Source organism: Marmota marmota, unplaced genomic scaffold (assembly GCF_001458135.2).
Source record: "Marmota marmota marmota unplaced genomic scaffold, marMar, whole genome shotgun sequence".
Lineage (NCBI taxonomy): Eukaryota > Metazoa > Chordata > Mammalia > Rodentia > Sciuridae > Marmota > Marmota marmota.
In genome coordinates this window covers 12,898,884-12,910,181 of record NW_026000169.1, presented here as the reverse complement: position 1 = coordinate 12,910,181, position 11,298 = coordinate 12,898,884, and positions in this window count along the sequence as shown.

The window sequence follows — 11,298 nt, the reverse complement described above, 5'->3', positions numbered from 1 at the left end:
CCTGGCAGGGGGTGCGGGAACGGAGTGGGACCCGGGAGGAGCTCTCCCGACAGCTGCGCCACTCCCTTGCCCTCCGCCTCTCAGCGGGCCGGCCTTGGATAGTCATCCCTCCCGAATTAAAGCTGGCGCTTACTCTCGGGACTCCTCGAACCGTTCTGACACAGCAGTTTTCGAGCGGCTCCCCCGGGGGCGGGTTAGAGGAAGGTCGGCAGCGGCCTCGGGAGAGCCTCGAGGCGGAACGCCAAGCCTGGGCTGGCCGCGACCGGGCGGGACCTGGATGAGTCCTGACCCTGCGCAAGGACTCGGGGAAGCCCGGGCGGCGGTAGAGGGGTGGGGTAGGGAGAAAGTGCTAGAGCTGGGCTCTGGGCAAATGAAGTGTTGCAGTACCAGCTGGTTGGAGGCAGTGCTTTTCATTGGTCTCACGTGCAGTTTTGCAAATTGCAAAATTTCCTAGGCAGTAGGAATTTAATTGTGATAAAATATATTAAGGCTTTCCGTTCAAAATAAAAGAAATGATTTTTTGGCATCGATGGATTTTGCATGGTATAATAGAATGAAGGAAACTAATGTAGCCAGCCGCTGAAGATGCATTTTTAAAAGTTACGTATTTTGAAAAATTATGTACAAGGCCCTTAGGAAAAATGATCAACTTTCAGATTTTCACGTTTTGAAGTGACCATGTTATTTGATTTCACACCTCTCAAGACATTTATAAATGGTCTAAATGAATAGTTCCGAGGAATTTGGGGTTCCTAATGTTGATTGGATAATTAAGAATTTCCAGGGCTGTTGACACAAGTAGGGAAGCTCCACTACCCCTGGCAAATATGGTTTTGGTCATGTGATTAAAAGGGATCTCGGGTGTTGCTAGCAATATTTGGACAGGTCAGGTGCAGGTTTTTGCTAAGACATCATAGAGTGGTTGTAAACGCTGCAGTCTAAAGGTTGCTCTGAGTGGCACCCTGGAGACAGACTTTTGTAAGCTAACAGACATTAGCCAAACACAAGGCTTCCATTGTTTATTGTTTGCCTTTTAATGGTATATATGCTTGCTGTCCCATAGGTTAATTTGGAATAACACCCCCCCCCCCCGCATTAATTTGCATGAAACAGTTTATTTACAAAATTCTGAAAGCTGAAAAAGCGAAGGTAAACTTCAAACATTCACTCAACATATATATGTTAGGCTTCTACTATACCAGGTTGGGGGATACAGTGGGATTTTTTTCAGTTGGCTTGTTGAAGAAAGAACTGAAGCTTTAGTCTCATCAGTTCTTTCCCTTTTCTCTCTCTTCTTCTCTTCCTTGATTTCTTTTAAGCCAACAGAGTAGGCTTAATCTTTCCCAGAATATTTTACTTGTTCATTTTTCTGCTTGCAACACTAGGCCCCAGGATATCTGGATAGCTAAATCCAACACCCCCTATCCCCAACCTTTTTTTACGTCTCTGTTTGAATGACATTTCTTCAAGAGGGGCCTTCCCTAAGCTGCCCGTAGGTAATATATAAAATATCTCTCCATCATTTTCAATTTTTTAAAAATTTTTAATTTATTAGTTGTATATGAACACGATAACTTTATTTATATGTGGTGCTGAGGCTCCAACCCAGTGCCTCCCGCATGCCAGGTAAGCGCTGTGCCACTAAGCCACAACTCCAGCCCCCTCTCTCCATCATTCTTTGTTTTACTGTTTTGTTAAGTTTCATGGTAGGTATCACCCCTTACATAATATATGTATAAACACACATATAATTTATTGCTTGTCTTACCCCACTAGAATGATAACCAGGGACTTTGTTTTGTTCATTGTTCTGTGTGTAATGCAAGAATGCTACCTAACAATATTATTTATTATTATTATTATTATTAATAATATTATTTATTATTATATAATATATTATTATTATATATTATATATTATTATATATTATATATTAATTATATATTATTATATAATAATATATTATTATTATATAATATATTATTATTAATTATTATTATTATTTATTATTATTACCTTACGGAAATAAATATATATTGATTTTCATTAATACTTTCGAAGTGAATAAACACCTCTGGCAACCACTTCAGCTTTATCACTTCCAAAGACAACAACACACAACTTCTCAAAGCTACACATTCCATGCTGAGTCTGCTTTCTCAACCCTTATTGAGCTTATTATAACCCAGGCACTGACTAAATCAAAGACTAAACAACTACACAGCGAAGTAAACAGTGGTAAGGAGGCAAAAACCGTTCAAGTTCTAAACCTGCAAATGGAAAAGATTCAGCTTGACTTAGAAGCTGATTGAACTTTTTTTTTTTTCCATAAAGTTTTGGGTATAATACTGAAGGACTAAGAAAGTTCCCTTAAAGACTGAAATAGTACCAATTAGACCAAATGATTGACCAATTAGTCCAAATTTTTATTGATGGGCTGGAGTTGTGGCTCAGTGGTATAGTGCTGGCCTTGCATGCATGGGGCATTGGATTCGAGCCTCAGCATCACATAAAAATAAAGATGTTGTGTCCACCTAAAACTAAAAAATAAATATTAAAAAATTATTCATTGAACAAAATTCTTTCTGTGAAATTGAAAATTAAAGAAGACTCTACTCATTTCTGTGTTCCCTTAATCAATGAGGATAACTGTAATAGCCCTATACAGCATGAATGAGTTTCAAAACAAGTTGTATCTTGTTTGTTCGACCCCTGACCCCTGTGTAGAACTAAGAAGTTGGGTTGCATGCAACCCATGATGGAATGTACTACACATAACCAAGACTTGAGGATTCCCAGCTTCAGATGTTGGCTGTCCTTGCAAAGTGCGTTAACACTTGTCTCTTTATCAGTGGGTTTCTTCAAGACAAGAATTCTTCTTCAAGAATTAGTACAGATTTAATTTCCTTATCATCTGCCACAATACTGTACTGCCTGGTACACAGTAAGTCCTCAATAAATGATTGTTGAAATCCAAACTCTCCTCTCCATTCCCAGTTATTGTCCCAATTGAAACCTTGATCATGTCCTCACCTGGATTCTTTTTTTTTTATTTTTTTATTCTAATTTGTTATATATGACAGCAGAATGCATTACAATTCATATTACATATATAAAGCACAATTTTTCATATTTTTGCTTGTATTCAAAGTATATTCACACCATTTGTGTCTTCTTCATACATGTACTTAGGGTAGTGATGTCCATCTATCTCATTCCACAATCTTTTTTTTTTTTACACCCTTGCCCCCTCCTGCCCCCTCTCTCTCCTTTACCCTATCTACAGTTTGTCTAATCTTCCCATGCTCCCCCTCCCAACCCCACTATGAATCAGCCTGCTTGTATCAGAGAAAACATTCGGCTTTTGGGCTTTTGGGATTGGCTAACTTCACTTAGTATTATATTCTCCAACTTCATCCATTTACCTGCAAATGCCATGACTTTATTCTCTTTTATTGCTGAGTAATAATCCATTGTGTATATATACCACATTTTCTTTATCCATTCATCTACTGAAGGGCATCTAGGTTGGTTCCACAGTTTAGCTATTGTGAATTGTGCTGCAGTAAACTTTGATGTGGCTGTGTCCCTGTAGTATGCTGTTTTTAAGTCTCACCTGGATTCTTTAAAGAATCTGCTGAGTGGTTTTTGTCCAATATTCCTTTCCCCAAGCATTGGCCACACAGCTAGCACAATTAACTTCTAAACACAAAAGCTGTAATAACCAGGGGTTCCCTATTGCATGGAAAATGCATGAAAGCCTAATCCTTTCCTTCTGGTTCCACCCTATTCTGTTTTCTCCTCTTTCCTATTTCCTCCAACTGGAAGATGGGCATACAGTGGTCGCATTTTACTGCTCCAAGTTCATACACCTGTATGCTTTGCATTTTCAAATGTTGTTTCTTCAGTATGATAACCTCCACTTGTAGGTTCCTACTCATCCTTCAAAATTCAGCTCAAATTGTACCCCCTCAAAACTTAATCTTACCCATTCCTTTATTCTTAGCCCTTTCTTTAAATCTCCATTCTGGTTTCCACAGATGTTCATTGTAAAGAAGTGAAGCATATTCTTATTCTGTCTCAGTGAGTCTAACTTCAAGCTATTTCTCCAGTGCTGGTGGAAAATAATCTGTGTCATCATAGATTCATTGAAGGCTCTCCTTTTTTCCACCTCTTTAGGATTTTCACAAGGACCTGGGATTCTAAGAGAGCAGGGTAAGGACCTTTTCACTCTCAGACTGTCCTAGATAATTGTCCCTGCCACCTCTGACATTTGCTGGGCAGGAGATTTGACAATGCCAGGAGCTCCAGGCCTTTAGGGATGTCAAGTGCCCATCCCCCTTCTCTTGCTCCTTCCCTCTAGCATAACCTCCACCATTGGAGAAGGCTACCAGGACTCCACAGTTAACCTAAATGTGGGATGTTGCCATGAAGAATGGCAGGGACCACAGTGAACTGAGCTCCAACTGATTGTGGCGGGCAGAACATGTAGGCTCAGTACTGCGAGATCCTCTGATTTTTCTAGGAGAAGCTGAACTCTAGATTTTATGTGAAATCCATTTCAAAAATGTTAGCAACTACATTTAAAAACTTTTAAACACTATTCATTACAAATGAAACATATCTGTAAAAGTATTCTTTAGTCTGGAGAAGACTACTTAGAGATCACTTCTTTAAAAGGGGGGAAAAAAAGACTTAGAGGTTTTCTTCAAGAGTTTAATCAAAATTCTCCTGATGCAAGTACCCTTGAAGCCCTTCTTGGAAAATGGGTTGAGGGGGAAATGCAGCAAGAACAAACACAGATTAATGTCTCAGTAAGTTATCCTGTCATGTTAGGATCATTCACGTTGTATTGTCGTTAATTGTGTATGTCTCCAACATGCTGCTGTCACACAAATTGTCACCTTCCCCAGCCCCCACTTGGCCCTTGCTGCTGTCTGTCAGACTGTTTACTTGTTCTTACCTCTTACTCAAGTTTCCTTTATGACCCTCCTGGACCTCTCTCTTAACTTAACTCAAAACCTAGACCTAGCTTCAGACTCCTCACTGTCAGGAAAACCCCCATTTCTCCAGAGTGTTTGGCTGTGGAGCACAATCTCCTTAACCCTCAACCTGTCCCCTTCGTCTCTCCCCACGTATCCTCACCTTCCTTCCTACTCATGCAGAGGGAAAAGTTGCCCTCTTCTTGTTCAAAGCCAACCCTGTTAATTGTGCCACTGATGTTTTAAGACTATTTCGCTTGCCACTTTCTGGGTAAGAGTCTTTGCCAATGCTCAGGGCTCCATGTAAGTCGGGTTCTGTTAAAGGAGCACAATTGTTCATTTGGCATTGCATTCCTGGGGTCTAGTCTGCTGCCTGGGACAAGGAAGATGTCCAGTAACATTTATTGAATAAATACCTTTTCAAAAAATCTGGAGACTTTGCCAGACTCTAAACCTTTTCTAGAGCCTCAAGACAACTGTTGAAACCTGATGCTTCATAGGTGATTGATCTGGAGAATGTAGTTTCCCCTGACTCTGAGTGTGGGCTAATTTTGGAGGAGCTAATCCAGGAGGGAATGCAGCTGGCCCTCCAGGGAGTTTCTCTTGGGGCAGACTGGTGCCATCCAGCTGTTTGCTGTATTAATACCTTGTCTCTGTGTTCTCTAATTACTGATGGCAAGGCTGACCTTCAGGGAGGGGAGCAGGGGGAAACCTCCATGGCCAAGGTATTGCTCTGTTCTCTGCCCCTCTGGAGCCATGAGACACCACTATTCCCCTAGAAGATTGTCTTTTGGTGGAAGATAAATAAGCACCAAGGTCTTTAACTCCTGTGTTTCAATATATTTTTTCTTTTCTTTTTGCCTCTTTTAAAAGTTTTTAAAAACATTTATTTCAGTGGTACTTTTAAACCCATATAACCATCATATTGTATTTATCTTTAATCCTACTCTCATGTTTTCAACAAGTATCTCATATCCCTATTTTATGTCTTGCTTTATTTCCCTCTTGGCTTTCAACCTTCTCTTGGTTGGAATTTCATCATTTTTGAATTACAGCTGAATTTTATTTTAATGTTAATATTAATTACTCTAACCCTCCAGATTTCTTTTAAGATTTATCTTCTTGTGCTAATCTTTATTTAACTTATTTTATAGCCTATATCATACTTCTGTTTTATGAGTTTCCCTTATTCTCCTGATTTTAAACTTTGCCTTACTATTTCTTAAGGAACATTTATTTCTTAATTTACAGCTTTTGCTTGATGTTAAGACATCTATAATATCCACATGTTAATCTCTTGTTCTCTCTACCCTTCCTTTTTGGCACCATCACTTTTTTATCCTTTCTCTTTTTTATTTACCTGGCTTGTAAGAAGCACATTGAAATTGGGACGTCTTCTCTGCCCCTGCCCCACTTTCCACCAGCCACCACTGTAACTCCATCTTTTCTTGTTAATGTTGCTTTTTGATATACCATTTTATGCAATCTTCATTTTCATTCTGTATGGTTGAAAATCTATAGACTTTAATTGTTTTAATTATTTTCTTTGATTGTAAGGAACATACCCATTCCAATTATCTCAAGTGCTAGGCATTTTATTGCAATAAATGTACAAATAAGGAAATCAGAATCTCAGCCACTATGCAGGTCAGGCATTCTGTAATTCTATGAGAAGTTCTCAGAAATAGCTAGAACTCTTGTAGTGTTGGGTCTCACAGACACTAGAACCAAAAAAATTTAAGGTTCACAGGCAAACACAGGTAAATGCATTATCAATGTGTAAATCTATTCTATAGCTTGTTTCATACCAGGGATTGAAACCAGGGGCTCTTAAACACTGAGCCACATCTCCAGCCGTTTTTTATTTTTTATTTTGAGACAAAGTCTTGCTAAGTAGCTTAGGGCCACACTATGTTGCTGAGACTGGCCTCAGACTTAAGATTCTCCTGCCTCAGCTTCCAAAGCCACTGGGATTAAAGGCATGCACCACTGCTCTATAGCTTGTTACTATATGTAATTTAACTAAATCTGCATTTCAAAGACAAGAGAACCTTATGAATGTCCAGGAATAATAAGCAAGCCATCCCAAAGGGAAGCAATGGTCATGTTCAGTATCCCCATATTCCTTCATAGCAATGTCTATTATAGAAGACAGTGAAGCGAGATTTAAACTGTTGCTACTCAAAAGTGTGGTCCATGGACGAGCAGCACTAGTAACACCTGGGATTGGAAATGCAGAGTCTAGGTGGCTACTCTGGACCTACTGAATTAGATTTGCATCTTGATCATGTGTATAGATGATGCTTAAAATTTAAGCATTAGTCTATATACAGTTCTTAGGAAAAGAAAAATGTGATGTACTTTTTAAAAATTCAGCCAAGGAATTACTCTAGGACCAAAAACCAAAATGAAACAAAACAAAACAATTAGCATTCTCAGATTTGAAGGAACTAAAGCAGTGCTTCTCGACCCAGGCAGCTTCTTTGAGCTTTGCTTGCAACTTTATTTTTTTGAATTTTTATTTATTTTTTGCCCCCCTCCCCCAAGAAAACCTGTTTGGGTAATGTCTTTGAGTTTAGAAATATTTGTTTGCACATTAGAATGACTTGAGGAAATTTTTCTTTGATACTATTGCATGGGTTCCACCTTCAAAGAATCTGATTGAATTAGTCTGGGAGGATGCCCAGAAGTCATTGAAGTCTGCAGCCAAGGATGAGAATGGAGAATCACTGAGCCAAGGGAAACCACATCCATGAACATTTCTTGAAAAATTACAAAAAAGATGGACACCAGACAATAAAGAAATAAATCAAAATAAAGAATTTAGGAATGAAAACAAAATGTGGTAAAATGGAATTATTGAAACTATTTAAAAATAAATTACAACTAAACAACTGGGAATTTTGGTTAATAAATATAAGGATAGGGGCCTTAAAAAGCAAATATGTGTTGTTTCCCCTACATTTCTATTAATGGTTGATGCACTGTCTCACCAAATCAATCATTTTTGGAGGTGTTTACATCATGGGTTCTCCAGGTTTCAAAAGCCTCATCTTTTCCCTTGTCCTTCTTTTGCTCCTCTCATCACGGGGAGGCTTTCCATCAGACAGAAGACTTGACAATGGAAATGACCTTGCCAGTCTGATCTCAAGCCAGGTTTCTAAAAAGGAGTCAGAAATGTGGCTTAGGAGACGACCAGGGAAAACCTGTGCTATTGGATCGAATTCAAGAGCTCAATGCAGACTCATCATATTTATGTATCTGCACATCTCCCATCTCCCTGGGGCCCTGCCTTGCAGATCATAGCACTTCAGTTGCCCCAGCCTCTGATCTCTTCCTTCTCAGCTCCAAAGCACCAACTGCTGTACTCTACTTGGATTCTGGATTGCTACACTGCAGTCAGGAAAGTTCCCCAAGGCAGAGAGCCAGGGTTGTCATGAGGCTCACCTCTTAGGTTTCCCCGCCTTCAGGGATAGATTTCAGTCTTGTGTTGCCTGTTCTTCCTTGTGTTGCTTATTCTCCAATGTCTGATGACACTTGCCTTAGATATTTTGCTCAGATTTATGGTTAAGGCAAAGGGCAATAGTCTATAAGAAGGTAGCTAGGCCTCAAGTACCAGATATTCCATTATAGACAAAAGTGGAAGTGCTGGACTATATATTTGATAATATTATTATGTTAATGTTAAATTTCCTGAATCTGATCATTGTACTATGGTTCTAAAAGAACCCTATATAGAATATTTGGGATAATGGGTTATGAGTCTACAACTCACTCCTTTTTAAAAAATATATATATTTATTTTTTAGGTGTAGTTGGACACATTGCCTTTATTTTATTTACTTATTTTTATGTGGTGCTGAGGATCGAACCCAGGGCCTCTCACGTGCTAGATGAGTGTTCTACTGCAGAGCCACAACCCCAGCCCCATACAACTCACTCTTAATGGTTCAGTCAAAATATTAATACAAATACTAATAATATATAAATACATATTTTTATGGAAACAAGAGGTATTGATAAAGAAAATATGGAGAATTTTATCATTGGTGAATCTAGATGAAATTTATATTGGTATACTCATGACATATCATATTATTTTGTGACTTTTCTGTAAGTTTGGAATTTTCTTAAAATAAAGAAAAAATAAAACATCCCCTTGAGTATAGACTAGACTTACTGACTCACTTCCAATTAGATTATAGAAAGAAAAAAAAAATAGTAACTTTACAGTGGAGAAATCTGGCAGGCACCATCTTAACCAAGTGTTCAAGTCTGGCATCACCAGTGATGTGTCATGTGGGTATCATGTACCCAAGGTATTGTGCAACAGGGGTGCTTTACCTCTGCAGTTTTCTCATCCGAAATGTATAACCTAAATTAAGAACTAATGGGTGTCCTTAGTAAACCTTTCCTTAAATACCATTCCAAATTGGGTATTAGCCACATCACTTTGTTTCTACTTGGATAAGTGACATCAGCCTCTAGAGAAATGAGAATGATATGAGTTTATACATTTACTTGAATTTTGTAGTCCAGAGAAATTTATGACATTTTTATAATATGGTGGTATTTATTTTTCTGAGTAGTCCTGTTTTAATATAAATTTTCAGGGTTACTAAATGAATGCCATTCACAACATTTGAATGACATTTAGGGAATTTCTACGTAATATTTATTGTATTTATACATATTTTTATACATACACCTGTATAATTCTTGTCTTTAAGAAAGGAGGTAAAAAGACATTTTTTTAAATTAAAAAATACATCTGGCTCCTCTAGAATTGTTCCATGTCATGGAAGGCAGTGGTAGGAGTGCAGGCTCTGGAGATTGATTGCCAAGTTCATCTATTGGGTTTAGCAGGAGGGCTTTTATCATAGGCTTTTGTGAGTATTGACACATAGGGATGCATTCAATTTGGGGAGAACTGCCCACAGAGTAGAGGAAGGAGCTATCACAGGCCTGGCATGATGACAAATTCTGAGAAATATTAGTTATTATTCTATCAATGTCTGTCCATTACTTTCATATCTTATTTGCTCAAATCAAAGAATTACTGGATTTATGGCCTTTGGATAGACTGCTTTCCCTCCTCCAATCAGCTGGCCAAGAGAAAGGGTTGCAGGTGCACAGCATGCACTCTCCAGTTGTGGAGATCAGGGGAATTTTTATGAGGAGGTTCCTGGGTATGGGAAGGATCACTCTGGCACATCTAATGCCTGGGGTTCGTGCTGTATTGCATTTGAGGAAGATGCTGATCGTTGGAAAGGTTGGGTAATTCTGAATTGGATTTTTTTTTAAGTTGCTTGTTTTCTTCCTGGGTAAGTCTAATAAATTCTCATTATTTTAAATATGTTTAATAGCTTCCCCCCCACCAAAGATATCCAGGGGTCCTGGGAATACATTACCTTACATGGCAAAAGTACTGCAGATGTGAAATGGGAAGATTATCTTGGTTATACAGATGTGCCAAATGTGATCACTTGAATCCTAAAAAGGGAGACTCTTCCCTGGCTCAGGGAGAGGGGAGAAAAGCCTCCAAGTATGAATGGGAACTGACCTCTCATTGCTGGCTTTAAGGATAGCAGAAGGGGGCCACTGCTCAGAAAGGCTAGAGTCCTCTGGAAGTTGGAATAGCCTTCAAGTGACAGACAGAAAAGAGACAGGACCTCACTCTTAGAACCAGAGGGCTGGGATCCCGCCAACTATAGGAATGAAGAGGAAAGGGATGGTCCCCTAGAGCCTTACAAAGGAACACAGACTGCTGTCACCTTGATGTCATTTAATGTGACCCACCTTGGTCTTCTGACCTACAGAATTATAGGATAATGAATTTGAGTTGTTTTATGCTACACGATGTGTGTATGGGATTTCATTCTACATATAGCAAACCCTTAAGTTTATGGTAATTTGTTATAGCTGCCATAGAAAATGAATATACTAGTCCCATTGAGAAGGTGAAATTTTAGCAAAGATTTGGAAGAGGTAAAAAGGAGGTGTGGCAAGATCTGTGCCCAATTTTCAGGACCTGGTTATCAGACCTGAGGTGTTGGCTTGCCGTGACTCTGGCCACCTTGAAGGTGAGGGTGGGTATGTACTTCATGACCAGCTGTCCTTCTGGTGCCTGCCTTCTGGATTAGGATTCCTTTCCTAGAAAGTTGGTTCAGGCAAAATTCTTAATGAGCTGTTTTTCTTAGGATTTAGCATCATCCTGCACGACGTCTTGACTCCCCATGTTTTGGGGTTTAAGTCATTTTTCTGATTGTTGGGGAATATATATATATATATATATATATATATATATATCTGTCTC